A 22581-nucleotide genomic window follows, 5' to 3' on the forward strand; every position below is an offset into this window, starting at 1 on the left:
TGGCTACAGATTTCTGATTCTAAGACTGCCCCTAGTCCACCCCAGACATAACCCCTATCCTGGGAGAGAAGGGGGCATTTGGCATTAGATACAGCTTTGCTTGCTTTAAGCCCATTAAGAATTCATCTCTATCATGAGGATTCTCAACTGGCCAGTTGGAACCAGATGACGTGCCAAGGGGGCAGAACTGGGACTGAGAGTCTGGGACTGTAATGATGTCAGCAGATGTACAGCAATATTGCATCTGACTTTATAAAAGAAACAAAATGGTTTATTGTGAGATCTAAGTATGTGAGAGGCACAAATATTTGAAAGCCAGTGGAGCTACCCATCTAAGAACTGGGTATATTTAGTGCAAATAGGATATAATTTTAGAAGTGAAGTTCTACTCCAGAAATGGCTTTATACTAATATAAAATTAATACAAATTTAGCAAATATACAAAAAAATATATAGGCCTGTTTCACCATTGAATTAGTTCAGTTAATTTCAGCTCATTGAAAGCAATGGTGGCAGACTAGAATAAAATTAGTTATGCACTGCCGAATCAGATCCCAAAAATTTATTTCCCTTGATATTATGGAGATCATTAATACCTTGTGACACTAAGGTCACACAGAAGGTTAAAAACCCTGACTGCACTGCAGATCAAGAGATACATTTCCCTATCCAGTGGCATATGTCCTGATCTTGAACTCCTGAGCACCTTGCAGGAGTTTGAACCCTATCTTTTGTTGAGAATTAGATGCTTCCAAATCTTATCTACACTGAAAGAAAATTAACATAGAGGTGTGTCCTGTGGCTTTTGTGCTTAGGATGTCCACATCGGTGGATAAAAAGCCCAACAGTGGGCTCAGAAGGAGAGAAAGACCTCTGAATATTTATTTCACATGAAAATTTATTATAGTTTTTGTAAGACATGGAAAATTCATAGTTTACAGAAGCAAGAAAAATTACAAAAAATCAGTTCATATGCTCGCCTAAAGACCATTGAGATTAGCTGGCTAGGATACCTCTGTCGGATGACTGCCTCCATCCTATAGAACGGGGTCGTCAACCTTTGGCACGCGGCTCGCCAGGGTCAGCACCCTGGCAGGCCGGGCCGGTTTGTTTACCTGCCGCGTCCGCAGGTTCGGCCGATCGCAGCTCCCACTGGCCACGGTTCACCGCTCCAGGCCAATGGGGGCTGCGGGAAGCGGCGCGGACTGAGGGATGTGCTGGCCGCGGCTTCCCATGGCCCCCATTGGCCAGGAGCGGCGAACCACGGCCAGTGGGAGCCACGATCCGCCCAACCTGCAGACGCGGCAGGTAAACAAACCGGCCTGGCCCACCAGGGTGCTTACCCTGGCGAGCTGCGTGCCAAAGGTTGCTGAGCCCTGCTATAGAACCAGGCTTTGTTTATAGTGATACTTATACAACCTAGCGCTCCACTGTGAAATGAAGGGTAGTGGTTTTTTTGGACTGCAAATACAACACAGCCTCTGACGCAGAGCTGGAATTTCATTTACAGTAATATCACTCTGGTCTAAAGTAGCTTTCAGCCACTCTAGTATTTGGCTAAACACTGATGAAAAAAATTGAGGGCCAGGTTCAGTGGCTAAAGGGCAATTTTTGTTTTCATGTAATTTTTTAAATGTTCGGCGGCTTGTACTTGTCAAGGTTAAGAGACTGGCAGCTTCGGAAGCTGCAGTCTTTTGTCAGCGTGTGAAAATGGTGCAACGGGGACTGTGCTCCCAGAGGGCAGTGCTCACTGGGCACTAAGCCAGCCTGTCCTTGGATTTTTTTTCCCCCCATCAAGGTTCAGAAAGGTGCTTCTCCTTCCTGACCCATTTCAGCACCAAGTACGTCAGACACTGTTATTTAATAGAAATGGATGACTAAACTGGACAGCTTCATGAGAACAGCGGAGCAACAATGAAAGCGCTGACTTATAACAGAATGGAAAACAACCCTTATTAAAGAATGTGACAATTTTACAGTAATAAAAATCCTGGGCTACCTCTCTATGTACCTCAGGATTTTATACTGCCACACATCTCTGTAGAATGCAAGCACTGTCCTCTTAAAATCCACAGCAAGACTGTAATGGACTTCATGAAGTCTGACACTTCTCCCTTTTGGGGGTAAAAAGTCTCCTTGGGGTAGGGTTTTGAGTTTAAGTTTCATTAATTTACTTTTCCTCTTTTTTGTTTAGGTTGGTTTGTTTCAGGACTTGTTGGTTGGTTGGATAGAAAGGGTAGTAGGGTTGTCTCATTCTCATAGTGGAAAGGCTTTTTGAAGGGGCAGATTTTGCAGGGGCTTGCCTTATCTCCTCTGGGAGCATGCCCTACAACTGGATCCCCACAAGCCCATGGAATGCTGCTGTAAAGTGTAAATTGGGATGTTCAAAAGGAGCTTAATGGGGTTTAATACTTATGGGATTCAGGACTGAACTTATTTAGCCTCCTTTGAGAATCTCAGCCACAGGCCAGAGGATGATAGCGTTGTCTTTCAGGAGGGAAAGTTAAGTCTTTGAGGAAAGTGCCCCATTGCAGTTAAGCCCCCGGCCACAGCTAAGTCAGTGAATCAGTGATGTCTCTGGTGTGATGGATTTTTCTTTTGTGGAGCAACAGTAAGGGAGAAAGAGGAGAGACACTTTCCTTTTCTCCTCCCTACACTTTGTGCTTCAGTTCCGTGATGGAGGCTTTTCCATTCTTCTCATTCACTCTCACAGCGGTGGGTTCAACAACAACCCTCTTCCCCCAAAAAATATGAATCACAAGAGCCATTTCCAGGAAGGTGGTGGGGGGAAATAAAAGCATAGCTCAGTTCTTCCATACTCTGCCCATAAGAGGTTTCCCTCTAGTTCACCTGGCCTAGGAGCTATTGATTGCTGAGTGTAAGGAGGGGAACTGCAGTGTGCAGATTTCAAAGCTAGCCACGAGATGGGAATTCTGGTAATGGATTAAGCCCTCACAGTTTCTCTCTCTCTCCCGCCCCCAGCTCCCCACCACCCTAGTTGCTGACAAATGTAACAACTCCCACACCGCTGGTTTTCTCTCACCCTGCCATAATTCATTTTGCTTCAAGTGGGTGAGTGGAAGCAACGGGGCAGAAGAACATTGCAGAAGATTGGGAGGGGGGAAAGAGACAATTGAGCTCCCCTCCCATTAAAAACTGGTTAGGATAATGAGACTGGATTGTCAGGTGATTCCACAACCCTCAGATAGTGGCAACTACTGACCTGGACCCGGATTTTAAGCCAATGACTTATAATAGAGGTGAAATCTCCATAGTTCATTATGGATCCCCTGAGCTACCGTCCCCATTGGCACTACAAGAATCCCTTTGTCCAGACCCTGTGCTGTAGTGAGTCTATACATACTATGTAAGCCGGTGCTTATTGCCAGAGTTGGACCCAAGATGCCAAGTCTGCCTCTGAACTTATCCAGTATTTGGATCCAAGGTTTTCGCTTGGGGCATTATAGAAACAGAGGCCAGTCATCATCATTGGCTCCACAGCTGAACTTTCTCAAGATTCAGGGGCGGTTGGATCTATACTTACTAACTGCTGTAGTTAGAATTACAGCCCAAAAGAATTCAGATAATCTGGGGGGTGGGGGGGACAGTTAAGGAAATAGGAACCCAGGAAACAAACACTTCTATAGGTGCCTTGGCCACTTACCCTCCCTGTAAAGGTTGGGTCAGAGGGGAAGGAAGGAGGATCAGACTAAATCTCACTCGGCATATGTTCCTGGATTCTCAGGGCAGGCAAGACTGCAAGGAGAGAGGGCTCTCCTGCGCATTGCTGTCCCCTCAGGCTCTTTCCCTTCCCCAACCTGTGCGAGGTGTTTTAAGGCATCTATAACGAAAAACACCCACAAATGCTGATTTAATAAAGGGTCAGGGAGAGTGAGGTGGGAGTGGAAATTTCCTGCATCCTGACCTGTTTCGACAGCTCTTGCAAAGCCTTTTACCACAAGATCAAGCTGCCAGCACTTTGCAAAAGGAGTGTGCCAAAACAGCAAGGCTGGGGAGGTCCCTGCTAGCCAGTGAAAAGCATCATGGCAGCAAACAGAAGAATATAGGGGAAGATGTTTGGAATTTTTATTGTTATTTAGAGAGAGAAAAACAGGCGGAGAACTCAGTGTTCACTCACACAGGAAAATCTCATTCAGGCTAAAATAGTCTAGTTAAAAAAGAATAATAGAAAAAGAGCAGGAAAAAAGTACTTTGAGCTAAATTCTCCATTTGGCAAGAATGAAAGGGGGGGCGGGCAGGGCAAAGCTAGTTTTAAGCCTTCTTTTTCACCTCCTCTATTCTGGCCCCAGCCACCAGCATAAGGTAGAGCAGCCCCAGGGCTGCTGAAATGCATGCTGTACTGAAATGAATCCATTACACAGATGAGAATATCCAGAGAGCAGTGCACTCCAGCCATGGCCCTGCCCTGTCACATCATATACATGGGGGGGGGGGGGGGACAAAAAAAAAAAAAAAGGGGAGGGGGAGGTGGAGCCATTATGGAAGCTCTCTGCTACCCAGGCTTAGAGTGTGGTGTGGACATATCTTTGGTGCTTTTGAAATCCCCACCCTTGACTACCACATTTTCTTCATTGCTCACGTTACAGGTTGCCACATACAGGAAAACAAATTATAACTCTTTGTGCTCCTATTTTTAAAGGAAAAAATACACTCCATTTCTTTTTGCTATTAACGTTCAAAGAGAAAGTCGTTTCTGATATTAGGGTTACACGCTGAAGGCTACCAGCATTCTCATCCGAATGTCATTTAACCTACCCGGCATTTTAGTGCTGAATCCTCAGAGGCACTAGTTCTGGAAGTGACACCCACTTCTCACTGTACAAAGAAAACCAATGTGTGTGCCATGTGTTTGTCATATGTTTGCTAAGCTCTATTGCCAAGTATTGTTGTCAGTAGATGATATACATACAGGGCCTGATCTTGAAACAATTTAGTCACAATTGTGCACTCCAAGGCATACACAATTGCATACCTAATTTGTATGCATGATCATAGCAACTGTGTGTGCAAATGGAGTAATTATGCCTGCAAATAACTATTTCTTGCATGTGCAATTATCTGATTTGTGAGCAAATTAGACATTGCCCAGCACTTGCACTTTGCATGTGTAACTGTGCAATTAATTTGATAGTTAGCCCCATACCACACCCAAACGCAGCTCTGCTATATATTATAGACATGTATGAAACAGGAATGAGAAAGAATGGGTCAAAATCCCAAATAAAAGACAGGAGGGTGCTGTTAACAGAATAAAACTTTATATAGACATAGATGCACACACGTTAATTGGAATTTCTCCCAAATATTTAGACATTTAAACAATCTCTTCGTCTCCTCTTTCTTCCTTCAGTGTAAAAGAAACAGCTTGATTAATTTATAGGCTGTGCTTGGGTGTGTAAAATAAGAATGTAGAGGCTTCCATCTCTAGATTACCATTTGGGATGGATTCAAACTAACAATGACCAAAGTTGTTACTAGGGCAGAGAACTCTTCACTGTGACCAGGAAAGAGAATATCCTCTGGGACAGCAGGAAGATAACTAGAACCAGTCACTTAAAAAAAAAAAAAATCTGTGGAAGTTTTTGACTTTGTCAACAACAACAAAAAATCCCCAACTTCATGTGTGTGTTGACAAAAGTCAAAAATGTCCACAGATTATTTTTTTTAAAAGGGGGAGCGGGGGTTGGTTCTAGTTGTTATCCTCCTGCTGTCCTAGAGCAGCAGTTCTCAACCAGGGATCTGGGGCCGTGAGCAGGTTTCAGGGGATCTGCCAATCAGGGTCAGTGTTAGACTCTCTGGGGCCCAGGGCAGAAAGCTGAAGCCCCGCCGTGTGGGGCTGAAGCCCAGGGCCCTGAACCCCACCACGCAGTGCTCAAGCCGAAGCCTGGGAAGTTTAGCTTTGAGGGGCCCCTGCGGCATGGGGCACCTGTGGCCCTGCTTGCTACCCCCTAATCTTGGCCCTGGCCTTTATATGCAGAAAAACAGTTGTTGTGGCACTGGTGGGCTGAGGAGTTTTTACAGCAGGTTGGGGGGGGGGGGAGACTCAGAAAGAAAAAGGTTGAGAACCCCTGTCCTAGAGGAAATTATCTCAGTCCAGATCAGAGTTGTCTGTATCACAAAGGAAGAAAAATAAAATAAAACCACCCTCACTCTTTTCCCCTGGGGGAGGGTGGGAGAGAGAGCAAGCACACACATACGTAGAGTTAGCAGGGAAACTAAACTGCACTGGTGTTACTAAGGTATGAGGCAATAAAGTCCAGTCCATCCAGTACTTGGCTGCACTCAGGAGACCTGAATACCTTGTTTCCCCGAAAGTAAGACATCCCCCGAAAATAAGACCTACTTCCAGTTTTGCCTCTCGCTGTAATATAAGGCATCCCCCCGAAAATAAGACCTCCCCGATAATAAGGCCACCCCGGAATATAAGGCCCCAAAGCTCCAGGAAAAATAAGACCTCCCCTGAAAATAAGACCTAGCGCATCTTTGGGAGCAAAAATTAAGATAAGACACTGTCTTATTTTCGGGGAAACATGGTACTAGTCTTGGCTCTGCCGTTGGCCTGTTGTCTAGCCTTGGGCAAGTCACCTCATCTCTATTTCCCTCCCCCTCCTTTTCTGTTGTGTCTATTTAGGTTCTAGACATTTTAGAGCATGGACTGTCTGTTATCATCAACAGCGTAGGCATGTGGTTCCGTAAGGGAGCCTTGAAAATGTAAACGGATTGTGTGGGGTCAAGGGAACACGATGAGTTTCACTTCCACAACAAGAGGCTGAGAGACGCTTAGGAGCACGTGCACATTTTACAGTAAAATAAGTCAGTTACATTTGGGATGTATCCTAGAGACACAGCGCTCTAAGGCCTGGTCTTCACAAGACCAAGTGTTATAGATCAATTGCTCCTGTCAACTCTACTCCCATCCACACACAAACCCCTCACTCGTATGCGGTGATGGGAGTAACAGGAGCTGACCCAACCACAGACACGGGGCAGACCTCGAGTGAGCTCAGCTCATCAGCTGCTCCCATGCCTGCTCCATACTGTGGGTACAGGCTAGCGCACGACAATGTTCAAGAGCCATTAGCTGTCCAGTGACTTCCCACAACCTCCAGGGCCCCTTGCCAAATCTTTTTTACTTGCCATCTATCTAGTCCCTGGTGCCAGACTGGAAGTCACCTGTCACTTAAGCGACACCAGTTCGATGGTCACACCCTCCCTAAAATTCTCAAACTGGTCTTCTGCCTAATGGGGTGATTATGGTGGACACAAGTCCATTGGAGGGGGATTTTATTTTTTAAAGTCTACCCCAAAAATACTAAGAGAAGCTCTGTTAACCTTCTCTTTAGCAGGAGCCAGCAGCTGCTTTGCCGCATTATGCCTACTTCCAAATAAGGTAACTGGGTGTGCTACTTGTTAGCTGGGTGCCTACCCATATATTTGCATATGCTTTGTACTTTGATTGGACATGCAATCCTCTGTAACACCTTTGTACAGTGATCTGCAAATTTGACTCATCAAATCATGCTCATGTGCTCCCAGCATTTAGCACCTCCAAGAGTGATTGTGGACCCTGGACCAAGGTACAGAGAGCTGAAGATCCAAGTTAGTGATTAACAAGCAATTTCCCATTGTATGTACACTTTGAAAAATAATCTCACGATAAATAATGTAGCTCTCAAAAGTTTTGTTTCACCCCAGGGCAAAAACAATAAATAACCTGACAGAGCTTTTATCAATCAATTTTCATTCAGTTTCTTTCCATTTAAAAAGTCTTAGGAAGCTCTGAGTAACATTAGCAACAATCAAATTAGAAGAAAAACAGCAGTATTTTGTAAAGGAGTGTGGTTGAAATGTTTAGCAATTTGTTGTGGATAAAGGATAGATCATGCTGAACAACTGTATTGCAAATCACAATGTCCCATGGGATTCATTTGCTTTTTCAGATACAAAGCCTCAGTGTATTACTCTTTGACTTGGAAGGGTCTGATTTTGTATGAATTTTGATGAATAATATTGACAAGGGCTGTGCAAAAAACAAATATTTCATGAGATATGTAAATAATAGCAGCTTACTTTGGCCAGCGATTTATTTTCCCCATCCTATGTATGTGATTATCATGATGTGAACACCATACTCTTCATGGAGTTCTGATGCTGTCATTATTAAGCAATGCAAATCATCATTTTGATCCTGAGCCAGTCTACCAGCCTGGCCTGATCTCTATTGGACTGGTGCAAATCCAGAATAACTCCACAGGAGTAGCTCTGGTTTTACACCGGTCTGCCTGGAATCAGAAACTTGCCCAATATACCAAAAAGCACAGAACTTCAGGACATTGGCACCTGTGTAGATTTGAAAGCTAGATGCAATAGTGTTACCATGGCCCCCCTCCCCACCCTGCGCAGGAATTTATGAGCAAAGAAATAGAAATTCACTGTTTGATCCCTAATCTGAGTGAATTTTAGGTTTGCTTACAGTTCAGCACAGAAAAACAAAGAGCAAGGAAGATAAGAATGCAGAAACATCCATCATTCGCAGATACAAATATACAGCATTGACCACAAAGAAGAGGGGATTTTTTTAAAATTAAAAACAATAGGAGTGTGGTTTGGAAATAGCAATACTTATTTCAATTGCAGATATCGTGCAATGAAACCACCAAATATTCAGCATATCCAATTACTATTGTTGAGGGGAAAATATTTGTTTGAAATAAAAAAGCCCCAAGTAATAGGCTATTTACAAAACTTTTATTGTGTTTAACCAAGCTTAATGTCTCAGTGGAATTACAAACTGCTTAGATACTAATTTGATAGGCATCCAATATGGGCCCAATCCAGGTCTCGGGGAAGTTAGGTCAACTCAGTTACATTGCTCAGGGTTAAGCCAACCTAACCCCCAGGTGCAGACAGCGGTAGGTCAATGGAAGAATTCTGTCAACCTAGCTACTGCCTCTCGGGGCGGTGGATTACCTATGCCAATAGGAGAACCCCCCTCATCGGCATAGGTAGTGTCTACACTGAAGCATTATATCAGCACAGCTGTGCCGCTGTAGTGTTTTAAGTATAGAGATGCCCTAAGGGCTGGTCCACACTGGGGCGGGGGATCGATCTAGGAAACGCAACTTCAGCTACGAGAATAGCGTAGCTGAAGTTGACGTTTCCTAGATCGAACTAAGTTTACTTACTGCGGGTCCACGCGGCGCAGGCAAGCTCCCCCGTCGACAGCGCTTCCTCCTCTCGGCGAGCAGGAGTTCCGCAGTCGACAGGGGAGCGCTTCTGGGATCGATTTATCACGTCCAGATGAGACGTGATAAATCGATCCCAGAAGATCGATCTCTACCCGCCGAATCGGGCGGGTAGTGTGGACCTACCCTAAGTCACCTTTCTAGCAGGATGATTACATCCACAATAGGGGTTGTAGCAGTGTAACTATTTCAGTGGGTGAGGGGGGGAAGGGAAGAGAGGGAAATCACACTCCTAGCCAAAATAATTATACCAATCCAAAGTCTGTGTAGACCCAGGCCTCAGCCTCCACCCAGAAGTAAAATAACTCTGCACTATCACTACCCCCCACCAAAAAAACACCATGGAGTTTTACAAATGAATACATTTTAGAATCTTTCTGGTTCCAGAGCCTTTAGGGTTTAAATCTTCAAGTTTTTCTCCACAACCACAAGGGCTAGAAAGTTAGCTTCTATTTTTTTTTTAAATGAGAATCTCAAATTTACAAAACTCCAGGAGATCAGACCAAAAAAACCCTAAATATCACATGAATCATGATAATATATCAGGAGCATTGACAACACTGGGCCTTGTCTACACATAAACTTACAACTGGTTTAACTAACGGTGTTTTTTGTTTTTTTTATTTTAAACCCATTTACTGTAGAGCTGGTCAAAAAAGTCACAAGGGAATTTTGCAAAAATTTCACTAATTTTGTTTTCCTTTTTGATTAATTTCAAAGTGTCAATGAAATTTTAAAATATCTCAACCAACTTGGGAGTACTTTTTCTTTAAGTCTATACCATGAAGTCAGGCAGGAGGGAGAATAAAATTTTCTAGGCAGTGGCTCCAGAGTGAAACAGGGAGAGGTACAGAATTTAGAAATAACTGTTTTCCTGATTATAATGGAATTCCTTGTTCAGTGTTGGAAGAAAACAACTCTGTGATTTGTCACCATTGTCACATGACAGTGTTAAACAAATAATTTTTAATGAAGCTACCATGTCTCTTTTCTGTGACATGGGGAACCCACATTTTGAGCTGCTTGTACTTATGGAAACCAAGAAAATTTTGGGAGGATTTAAGTAATGGAGCAAACTTTAAATTTAATTTTTAACTTTAAATTTCATCGGACTTGAAGATGACACTGCCAAGTTAAAGATCATATATTTTTAAATAATCAAGCATCCTTTCTTGTGTCTTATTAAAAGAGAATTTAAAAAAAATCATCATTTATGCTGTTTGTTTACTCTTTCATTGCAAGCAGCTTGGAATATAAAAACAGACCCATGAGACCAGACACAGTCTGATAAGCTTTCCAAGCACAGAGCTCTCACTGAGTTCAGTGGGAGTCCCATGCATACAATGCCGGAGGGCCCATTTCATTTCTGTTTATAATTAGTTCCCTTTCTAGTGCCCTAGCATTAGCAAAATACATAGCATTTGTAGGATAACTTTTAAGTCTCAAGTACGGTTTTTCTATTGGATTTTTCCCTCCAACATTTGCATTCCTCGCTGATGCAGCAGGTCAGGGATACCTTAGCCTGAAGCTGCTCTTTAACCGTGTCTCACCTGGGGCGGGGTTTGTACACCCTATCACAGGTGGGTTCTCTGCTTGATTGATCTGCTTCTTCTCTGGGATTCTGCCATGAATTATGTTGAATTTGTGACATCTCAAAGATCTCCCCAGCTCTATACTGTGATGTTACAAATACAAGAGGATGACTTCACCGCTGGATCCAGCAGAAGCAGCTCAGATCATAGGAAAGAGCTTCTGATCAAAGACATATCTACAATGACAGTGAGAGGAACACAGAGAATGATACAATTGTGTGTATGTATGTGCTAACTTTCTCTCTAGCGGGGATGAGACCTCCTAGGCAACCATACTTAGCACTTTACCGTACTTCATATTGCTTAAATGTATCTGGGCAAATCGTTGGAATTTGTAAATGATTTCATGGAGCATTTCAGTTAATATCAGTTTTCTATAAGACACATTTTATTATAATAATGGGTGAAATGTTCAAAGATGCAAAGAGGAGTTAACCCCTCATTGACTTTAAATGGGAATTGGGTGCCTAACTGCCCTTTATGTCTACAAAACATATTCTTCATCATAAACAACATATCTTCAAGTCTTTCTCTAAACTATTTGACAGTGTCCCTTTAGATGGGGAATCCCTCTCCCCATCAATATACTAACATGTTAGGCGCTGTACAGCCACATAGGGAGAGACAGCCTCTGTCCTGAACAGATGAACTTTTCATCTACCTTTTCTTGTAATGCATTTTGGCATCCATAGTCGGGGCATCTTGTGAATCCATACAAATGACCACTCTGCACTGCTTGGCCACTGTTAGCACACAGACAACTGGGTGTGGATGTGCTCAGGTTCCATCTACTGCCAAGACTCACAAATATTATAGGAACAAGAGGAAACAGCAGAACAAAGGAGAAAACTAGAGGGGGGGAAAAGAGATATTGTGACTAATTCTCTGCTATGTTTTAGGTGCAAATCAGCAAATTATACTTATGCTGCATCAGCTTTCTCCCCAGGTGCCAAGTGCAGCTGTCCAGTGGGACCTGAGTCTAATAAAGACAAGGCTACCGGTGTAAAATAATGCTATTTTGTGGAGTAAAACTTTTACTTTGCATTACTTGATCAGCATTTAACCTCCTACCGGCTCCAGCCCAGCACAAGCCCACAGAATTAAATTCATTATTATTCATTATTCAAACACCATCCCTTTGTTTTCTGGAATAGCTTTGTAGCCTGGAGTCAAATGAGCTAAAGTAAAATTATGTGACTTGGCATTGAAAATATATTACCTCAGCTGCCAGAACGGATTTAGCAGAATATGTGCGCAGTTCGTCACTTCTTCCACAACTGCCTTCATGCACACAAAGGGGTATGACAGCCCCTGAGTTATGAGGGGCCATTCTAAGGGCTGTGATGGATTAGATTGTTTTATGCACTGACTTAAGATCTCATTTCCTGCAACATTCACAAGTGCTTTCTCCGCGGCTGAATAGAAACTTGCTCTGTCCTATGTATATTGCCCTCCCTTGTTAGCTGGGGAAAACTATAGAAGCTGGGAATTCATGCTCCCATTTGGTCAAGGATTCAAGGGAGGTCTCCAAATAGGCTGGGACATATAAAAGCTGGCAAGTGGGTTCTCCCGACCCTTTTTATTTAGTCCTAATGGATTTATTCTAGAATAACAGTGGCTTAAAGTGAGCACAGGACTGGGAGCTGAGGACTCAGTTCTAATCAGAGCTCTGACACTCACTCCAGGTGTCCTCCTGCAGATCTTACAATGCAATACCCTCATTGGCTTCAAAGGGACTGCTGGACTGGGCCCTTCCTCTGTGGTTTTGGACAAGTTCCTTAACTACTCCGTGCCTCAGTGTCCCCATCTGTAATATGAGGATAGCAACACTGATCTCATGAGGTTACTGTGAGGATTAATTGAATTAACCAGATTCTATTTAAGTGTTAATAATGCTTTACAAATAATAACTTGGTAAACGTGGCTATTTGACTAAAAAACTAACAAACAAATCAGCCACCTAAAAATTAATAGAGCCTTCGTTTAAGGGGAAAAAAGAAAATTATGTAACAATTCTCAAATTACAGATCATGTACCATAAGCACATGGTCACTAACACATAATCATGGGCTAATAGTCTGTTTTTTCCTGTTCTTTCCTTGAGCTGTATCATAATAGAATCTATGAACTGCAAGCTTCATGGTAATTAATCTTTGAACTACTTGTTAACTTCAAGAGTGAGCTGAATACCAAGTTGAGGGTATTTGCAATCCCTGTCTTTACTAACGGTGTGTGAAAAAAACCCTATCAAATGCATAATGAAACCAAGAAACATCAAGCACAATTCTGTTCTCGGTGTAAATAGGGAATGATGGCTTGTTTAAACCAAAGAAGTTTGCACTGATGAAACTATACCAATGCAGTAAAAATTATTTGTCAGGTAATTCAAACCAGTACAAGCCCTATTTTATACAAGTGCTGTGGGTCTACACCACAGATTTGAGTCAGTGTAGCTACAACAGTGCAAAAAAAGCCAGTGGAGTCAGGGCTTAATTTGCTGAACTCAATGGATGCACCCTGATGTATAATTGGTGTACATGCAAGGAAGATCAAGCCAATTTTGCTTCTGGTTTCTGACTAATGTGGGGAAGGATGGAAAGGGGAATTTTTGGGTGCATTTTTGAGACTTTTAAGTTGGCAATATTATGTTAGTGGCATTGACAGATTCCCAGGAAGAATGAGATATTTATGAGATAATGGGGAATTTGGAAAGTCCCATTGGACAGGGCTAAATGGAGCTGTGCAAACATTTCCACAGAATGTGTAGAGTTGTAAGAAATTCTTTTCACCTTTGGAAAAAGACAGAATACCAGAATTTTAACTTGCACTTGGCTAACACTTACATGGCTTTAACATATTAGCAGCCCAGAGTTACACTGTACATATGCTTCTAAACTCATAATGCTTCTAAAAATGTGTTTAGAATGTGGACCAGGATGTAACAGAACCTGCATCTTAGATATAATTTAACACATTCAGACAGTTTAAGTCTGTCTTTATCCCACCTGCCTCTCCCCAAATCTCATTTTGAGCCCTGCCTAGTGCCCATTGGACTCAATGGAAATCTTTCCATCAACTCCAATGAATGCTAGGTCTGTCCTTAAGACCCCAGTTCACTGGTCCATTCCTATCCAGCAACAGAGGCTTAACACTCAACACAGTGCTTTGCTGAACAGAGATGGTTTTAAGCATGTTTAGCTTCCTAAAGGCTGGAATACTTCATTCTAATTCTGGTGGTTGGGCTTGGCATGGAGATGGCTGGGTGATGTTAAGTGGCTTGTCATATACAGGTCAGACTAGATGATTCTGGGGTAGCTTCTGGCCTTAAATTTTATGATTTGCTGAACTGGGACATAAATGCAGAGTCCTTAATACTGTCAACTTAGTTATCCATGTAATTCTAGTTTGATAGGCTATTTGGTGCCTGTTCATTATATAGATAGATAGATATGAATAAAATACATCATTAGGAATATTTTTAAGGTATAACCAGGATACATTTATGGCACAGACATGATACAGGAGGTGGATATGGAACAAACATTTATACAGATAATTACAAGCTGAAGTGAATTTGAAGCTCTAGTACCTGGAATAGCAGACAAAATTGACAAAAGATTCAACTGGATGTGCAAAATGAATGGCTAATTTAGAGATGTAATTATACATGCAAAGCATGTACTTGTGCATGAAAGTGCAAGTTGTGCATGCAACTGCATGTAAAATCATAGATATCACATGCACAAGCCTGGCACACAATTTCTCATACACACCTTGCATATATATTTATTCATTAAAACTTTTTTTTTAAGTTTGTCTATTAATCCTATTAATTCAGAAGGATACCTAAAAATCAACAAATACAGGTCTGTCTCATCTTACGTGGGGGTTCCGTTCCGCGGTTAGTGCGTAAAGCGAAAACCGCGTATAGCCAAAACCCCATTGAGTTCAATGGCGGGCGAAATCGCCCGCACTACAGGTATAGTATTAAAATTGTTGTTTTTCTCTTTTTTTGTTTTTTATTTTTGCCGAGCGCGTAAAGTTGAAATCACGCGTGTTAAATGAGCGTAAGATGCGACAGACCTGTACATAAAAATAAAAGCTTTCTTTCCCCTATGAGGACTTTCTGTACTGCTGATTCATAGACTTCCCATTAACATCACTTGGGAAGCATAGCTTAGAGTCAGTTAGTAACTGCTTAAGGAAGTGACCTATACGGACAAAAAGTGATGTGATAGAACACATACTGAAATCCTTGCAGTATCTTTTGCAGGAGGATAACATTTGCTTTTTGTAGAGAATGAGTGAGCTAAAACCTCTTGTCCTTCAAGACGATTTTATATATTTGTACTGTATAAACATTGGTGGATTTCCATGAATAAGTTACTTATAACAACACATATTACTATAATTATATTACTATAGTATCTTATTAAATGGAAAGAGATACATATAGTTGCAGTCTAGTCATTAGATGTTCAATTCCAAATGATTGTAAAGAACATAGTCATTAAGATTCAACATCTGTTTAATAGGTATATCTTATTACATAGTTGTACTTAAGTCTACAGGCAAAATCTGATTTAACAGGAGATGTAGTTTAAATAAACTAATTATGCAAGCATGATCTAAAACCAAACTAAACATGGACCTTTGAAAATGACACATGAATTTAATCAAAGCCAGGGCCTCAAAGTGAGTAGAACTCAACCACTAGACTGACTCATGCACATGTTTTGATTTCACAGCTGAAAGCAGTGAGGCCAGCACCCTCTGGTAGTTTCCTGACTGAACAACACCTCCCCTACCCATGGATCATAAAGGGGCAAGTTGTCTCTTTGTTTCAAGTAACAGGAAATGTTGATGTGCTTCATTTGGGAAAGCTCAAGCCATCACCTTCCTAATCACAATGAAATCCCCTACGGTTTGTGCTATAAAATACTTTCATATGTTGATGGGTTTAAGGTAGAGGGGGCCTTACTCTAACCAAGAGAGACAGGTGACTCCACAAAGGCCTCTCACTTGGTTTCTCCTCGTAGTGTCTAAACTGTCACAAACCTGAGAAACACCATTCATTTCAGGCATGAGAATTAGAGCTGTCTGGGAAACCAAATTTCAGTTCTGTGAAGTTTGGAGTTTTCAGAGTTTTCTTTATCCCAAATCAGGCTGAAAAGATTTTAAAAAAATAATTAATGGACATGAAATCCCACAGTATTTCATTTTGGAAACATTGAAATGTGGCAATTCCAAACTAAATAGGCTCTCTGGGATGCCCAGCTGTCTGCCTAGCAAGCTGCTGTTGAGCTAGCCCAGAAAGCCCTGGCAGCTCCTAAATGAAATCAGCATGCTTCATGTCAGTTTCACTGCTGCCCACCACTGAATACTAGCTGTAAAACTCACAAAACTCTTGTTGTCAAGTTAACAAGAGTCTGGTCAGTTTCATCACTGCTATTCAGTGATGAGTCACAAGTGAAACTGATAAGAATTATGTCCATTTCAATCCACAGCTACCTGGGTTTCTATGTCCCTGGCCCTGCTACAGCCTGCCAGGTGGACAGCTAGAAACCATGCAGAGCCTGGAACATCCTGGGTTTTTGGTAGCCTACCTGGCAGGCTGACAGCGCAAGCCAGGAGATTGGAAACCCTGGAATACTGGACTCCAAGGTGGTTTGCAAGGCAAGCGATCCTGGAGCCATGGATCTTAGAAGCCCAGACTCCACAGCTGCATGCCATGCTGGTGAGTTAGTAGGAAACCTGCCTGGGTTTCATCAGAAGTTTCCTGAAATTGAACTATTTTCATAAAACATCTTGATTGATAAAACTGGCAAATTTCAATGAAAAAATGTTTCATCAGAATTTTTCCAACCACCTCTAATGAGAACCTCGGCTTTAATTAATTATTTTTTTGAAAGGTACGTTTCTAGCTCTCCTGGTTGCAGATAAAATCTTGGAAATATGAACCTGAATGCACATAAAGGTTCAAAAACCAGAAGGCAAATAAAAAAAGAACGTTTTAAAAAAATCTTATGATTTTTAAGCCAATCTCCTGATTTTGGGGGTCTGACTTGTGATTTCTGAATGTTTGGAGTTGGCAGTGAGCTAACTGCACTTGATTAGCTCCTGAATGCTACACCTTTTTCCATGTCTCTGTTAGAGAACTTGCTCTAGTTCCTCACAATATTTTGGTGGAAAAGCCATGAGATTTCACGACAGATGTGAAATAAATACGAATCACCAATAGAGCTGGATGAAGACCACAAAAACAAACAAACAAAACAGATCCACAAATATTTCCTTGAATTTTTAACTATACCTGTTTCAGACACACAAAGCTTTTGGCTGTGTTTCTTAAAGAATTGGGTGCACAGATTCCTTCAAGAGATCCATGGCAGTAGCTGGGCACTCAGAGCTTTGAAAAATCAGGGAGGCATCCTAATATGGATGTTGGAGCCTAATTGTCAACTCATGTTTTTCAAAATGTTGGCCTAAATTTTTGGATAAATTATTTGTTGAGGGGTAAGAGCTCAATTCTATTTAGCTGTGACCCAAAGTAGAGAAAGACACCCGATCTCCCTAACAACACAGAGTAACTCTGGTTGTGAGAACATGCTTCTACTGATCAAAATAGCACATTTCCACATGGCAAAACAAACAAACAAACAAAAAGCCAATGATTTATTAAGACTATCTCCACTGGGACACTTCAAACTATCCAGCCTTTCAACTGTGATGTACTGAGTGAAGGTAACATAGTACAATGTAACAACTATATCTAGTGGTAAGTAGGTGACCCCAGATTTTATTTCTCAACTGTAAATGTAATAAATATATATATATATAACTAAAATCTGATCTGATTACATTTACTGTGGTACTAAACATATTTGAAGCTCAGTCTGTAACTGTATATATTTTCCAAGATTAGATTCCTTGTCATTGTTCTTGATCTTGATACTCTCCATTCAGTATAAAACTCTAAAGATTCAGGATTCTCGCTCTCCCATAGCCTCCAGCCCCTGACCCCTTTTCTTTTGTTGTCTGATTCCCCTAAAAAGCTATCACAACCTTGATCACAAATGCACTGACTCCCTGCAGTATAACAGAACATGCTCTGTGTACTACTCCAAATCAGTGTCATATGCAATAAATAGATTGCAATGCAAATCACTACATATTGCAGCTACGTCTCCCATTAGTGTTCAGTGTAGCTGTATATAACACCAGCATAGTTTTTTAGGTTTACTGGATTATTCTAGGAGCAGTTAGTGGATTCTGGCAGCACCTAGGGTAAGAGGGATGCCAGATTTATGGCTTTTGGTCTAAGCATCAAGTTAAACAGTTGCCTTTATTAATCAGGTTACTAATAAGTGTACAGAAGTGGTAAAGGAATGCATATACTCACCAGGAATAAATGAACTTCACACTGAAATTAAGCAAATTAAAGTTCCATTCAAGAGCAGTGTTTGCAAACTAAGGCCTCAATCCTGTAATCAGACACATTCATTCTGACCCTGCTCCCGTGCAAAGCTGCTATGATGTCTGTGGGCCTCCACACATGTGATTGCAGGATGTGTCTGAGATTGGGGGGAGGAAGGAAGGAACTTGGATTGCAAGATCCTTGGGGCGGAGACTAGATTTTTGGTTGTGATTGTACACTGCCTACCACAAGGAGGTCTTGGTCCATGACAAGGGCTCCTAAGCCCTACCACGATACAGATAAACAAACAGAAGAAGCATGCCGATTCTACAGTTCACAGTTAGTTTGGGTTATTTATTTATTTTTTACAGATGTGTATAGGTGAGGCTGGCATGAAACACCCAGCCTAAAATCCCATCTCGCAAACCCCGAGCAGCATCAGATGCAGATCTTCACAGTCTGGGCTTCTCTCTACAGTGTGCCAGATCTGGATTTCCACGTTTGAAGAGCTTCTGGCCTTTGGGGAAGCTCCTTATATCTAAATCTAGCCCTCAAGTCTGAGTGTCTGGCTCATGTCTATTAAAAATATAGATCAGGCCCCGGAACAACATCTGACATCCCCTTTATAACCAAAAGAGTCTGCCATGATTAATGGGCTCACAATGAAAACGGTAGGAACTGAAAATGATTTGCAACCAATTCATTAAAATAGCATTAATCATGATAATTGACAGGTTAAATAATTATGGTTATAATCTGGATGTCATATGGATTTCCAGAGGAATTCTGTGGTAATTCAGAATTCATTCATTAATGTCTGGCTATTTCATAGTGCCAACCATACCAGATCTTTTAATCGAAGAGGCATCTCTTGTGATATAAAAAGAATTCAAGGGGCTGTGGCAGGTGATGAGGGTTTCTTTTGAGAGAAAACACATTTTGGTGCAGTGGCAGAATTACTTGATCGTCTGAACATTCTGTAACACCTTTCCTCCCAAATGCTTTATGCACTGGAGGTGAAATTCAGCCCTGGGCAGAGGGCCAGCACAAATCCCAGACACCCTTGTATCCTACTTCAGTCCTCCAAACAAGATGAATTGCACTCTATATAGAAGACCGCTAAAGGATCCTCAACTCTATATTTGCACAGGACAATGGCAGTGGCAGACAGGTGAACTAGACCCCATCACAGGCCTGTTCCCTCTTGGCTCTCTAGGGTCCCTTGGAATGGCTTCTACCTGTGATATTGGTTTCTCTTGTTGTAACTCCAACAGGTGTTTACTGCAGCTCCTCTTGACAACACCAGCAGGCTTGCATGGAAATGACCCAACAGATCATGTCAAAAGCAATTTTGTTTGAACTCAATTTAAAAAAAAGAAAGAAAAGAGTAGCAGGCCCCAACCCCCCAATTGCAGATCCTGGGGGGTAAAAGCAAAGTGGGCAGAGGGAGAAAAAGGCCTTCTTTAGATAGCACAGAAGAACTATTAAAAAGAAGGGGTGTCTTTGTGATTTACCATTCCCTAGCTCTCTTTGTTCTATTTTTCCCTCGACTGTCAGCTGTTTTGAAAATGGGCTGGCAGTCAGGGAGAGACAGAGAGAGAGAGAAAATGTGTGTATCCAGTTCAGGCTGGTTCCTGGCTCAGGGAAACATTTTATTGGATTTGTTACTCTTTGATGCTGATTAAGCCCATGGGGTAGAAAAAGCAAAAGAGAGGGGGAGGTTGGGGGGAAGGGGAGCGATGCAGTTTCCCTGTGGCTGCAATGTTTTTAATTTATTATTAACCATCTCTCATGTGTTATCTGACAGTTCTGTTGAATTCTGGATGCGAGGGGAAGCGGTGCTTGCACTCCCCGTTTTCCAGGGCAGATGTCCCCAAATCAAAGCCTGGGCCATGAGCGGAGTTAACTTTGTAGATACTAATTTAAAACAAATAGATTATGGGGGGATTAATTCCATAGGAGTTGGAGGGCTGAGCTGTTTCAAGGCCAGGATTACACAACGGAAATATTAGTGACAGCCTGGGAGCTGCGGGTCAAGTGGCATCTGGGAGGTGGGAGAGCCGGATGAAGTTCTACAGTACAGCAGATCCTCAAAATTGCCCCCCCTCTTCTGCTTTAGTTTTCTCTCGCTCTGCTGCTGCTAATGATACTCAGCCATTTTCAGTGATGGAATTATCTTACGCCCCCCATGATTTGCACAGTCATTTGAATCCATGTACAACAAGCCCTTATATGCACAAATTGGGTAATGGGGGCTTCTCTTACAGGTCTGGTGATTTCCATTTATCACATTTAATGCTAGCAAGGAGGGGGCATCACTCCTTCAGGTAGTCGGCTGGAGGGTGTCTCTTAGACTTATGGTGAGCTTTGGAAGGAAGTCATCCTCCACCTTTCAGATGTCATTTGATAGCTCTGGGAGGGAGGAGCTCTCCCTTTTTAGGGGATCAGTGAAGAGGTCCTAATGGCTTGAGAAACCAGTAGTTAATGTTAAAAAAAAAAATCTCATACTTTTTTGCTCCAATGCAACAAGCTGTCAAAAGTCAGCCCCTTAACAGAAAGCACTGGGAGGGGGAGGAAAGTGGAGAGAGATTTGGGGCCCATTGCTTTCTACCATCATTTACATCAGTACTAAGTAGGTAAAAAAATGCTATCCAAGCATAATGGTAAAGCACCAGCATTTGGTGTCTGTAGCATTTCACACTCACGTTGCACAGGTGCAAATGACTGTGCAGGGTGCAAGCCAGCTGTAGCTGGTTTTGAAAGCCACCACGTGTAGATTCCAACAGGCAGCTACACGTGAGAATTCTCATTCAGTTGGGAACTAGTGGCTTTTCCCAAACTCTTCCTGAAGAAACCGGGAATAGGAACAATAGAGCCCAATTCATCGGTGTCCCACAGTCACATATGCTCACTACATTTTATGCTGAGCCAGCTCTCAGCAGTCCAACACACAGGAGGCAGGTTCCTCTCAGTCCCTGGGACAGTTTCTAGTGATGTAGGGGTGACTCTTGCTCTCTCTTCTATGTTTGCAGAGACTGTGGCTGCAGAAGAGCCAACTCTGCCCAGCAGGGTGCAGAATCTGAAGAGGTTGGGTAGAGGGTCTGCATTATGGAGTTCAGTTATGGGGTGGGAGGTCCCTACACAGCCACCAAATGGGAATTGGAGGAGGACTGGTGGATCCATGGTTTCATGCATCCACCAACCAGGTGCCCCAGGTGAGCACAACCCAAGCAGTAACTAGTGTATCTCTGATGCTCCAGTAGCTGCAGATAAGCTGTAATGCTGCACCACAGCCACACCTCTCACCTTCGTGATGGCATTCTCTGTTTGTTCTTCTGTTGGTTTTGCAAGCCACTACCATGTCGTCTTTGGCCCATTGGTTATCTGCATAGGCCAGATATTATATTAATTTTCTGAAACACTACCATCCTCTGGTAAGAGTAGAGATAATGGTTCCTACTTGCTCCTCACAAAGTTTTGCATTACAGGGTAAGATTTTTGACACCATGTCATATTTTGACTTTGCTGACGAGGTCACACTCAGTCAGCATCAGCTCTGAATTTAGGAAGTGATTCCAGTTAGATTCTGGCAGTGAAGAACAAAAGCAAAAAAATTACTGTTGATAAGCAAACAACTTCTAAGAACGGCACTATAGCCTTATGCCCTCCGCCCAAGATCTAACTGCCCACACATTCAGTTAAGTAGTATTTATTTGGCCATCCATAATCGTGCCATCTGGTGACTCCACATAGCACCACATATAGTTTTAGGGGAAAAAATTATGAGGAAAAAAAAAAGGCTTTGTGTGTATATATATATATTGTGCTTTAGGTAAATGAGGGTTAAGGTCCACCTGGGGGGGGGGGGGGGGGCATGAAAAAAAGTTTGACTTGACCACAGGCTCTTCCCCACGTATTATTCCCAAGCCAGTCTATGTGTTTGTTGGCAAAACCCTTCACACCATGTTTTATCGTATTGCTAAAAATAAATCACTTGTAAATTGTTTTATAAATTATGTATAAGAAGAGACCTCATAATCTAAGTGTATTCCACAAGATAACAGGATCTCCAAAGGTGGGGGGGGGAGGGGAGGGGAAAAGGAGCTTTTATAAATAATATATTCAGTGGTCAAAGAAAGTTATCACCTTTTTTATGAAATGTTTGGGATTCATTATGCATACAAAGTGCAGCCCTGCTGCTAGTGTGTATGATATCAAGGCCTGATTATTAGGTGTTACAGCCATGAACTAAGTGATTACTGGTGTCATTTGTTTATCTAACCAAAAGCTAGATGGCCATCTCTCA

The sequence above is a fragment of the Terrapene carolina genome, unplaced genomic scaffold, assembly GCF_002925995.2.
Source record: "Terrapene carolina triunguis isolate 2854851 unplaced genomic scaffold, T_m_triunguis-2.0 Scaffold233, whole genome shotgun sequence".
NCBI lineage: Eukaryota > Metazoa > Chordata > Testudines > Emydidae > Terrapene > Terrapene triunguis.